General features: G+C 45.5%; 1 pseudogene; it reads left to right on the top strand.

Moving 5' to 3' along the window:
• Window positions 1-334, top strand: part of LOC107120681 — a 1,919-nt pseudogene that overhangs the window by 371 nt on the left and 1,214 nt on the right.

Genomic DNA, 334 nt, shown 5'->3' with positions numbered 1-334 from the left:
ATAATTCAGAGTGGGGACTACAGCTTGCAGATAGAAAGGACTAAGCCTCCCACTACATTGCATTTTCAATGTGAAAGAGCCCTGCGGAGCTGCTATTTGCCCATCTGAGAAACTTACAAGTAGCCATCAGTAGATGTAAGTGTCCCAAATGGACAATTAGCATCTCTCCAAGAGGAGAGAGTCTGCCACGCTTTTCTTCACACTAGACCGTGGTGGGGAGCAATGTTCCCTCTAAGCTGTGGAGTCTTGTGAGCAAAAATTCTACTCTGTGAGCTACTGGCATTAAAGTTGTGAGCAAGCGATTTGACTACTGCATAAATCAGTTGGCTCTGGA

Source organism: Gekko japonicus, unplaced genomic scaffold, assembly GCF_001447785.1.
Source record: "Gekko japonicus isolate JY-2015 unplaced genomic scaffold, Gekko_japonicus_V1.1 scaffold2231, whole genome shotgun sequence".
In the NCBI taxonomy this organism is placed as follows: Eukaryota; Metazoa; Chordata; class Lepidosauria; order Squamata; family Gekkonidae; genus Gekko; species Gekko japonicus.
Note: the sequence above shows the minus strand (reverse complement) of the source record. Positions and strands in the feature narration are given on the sequence as shown.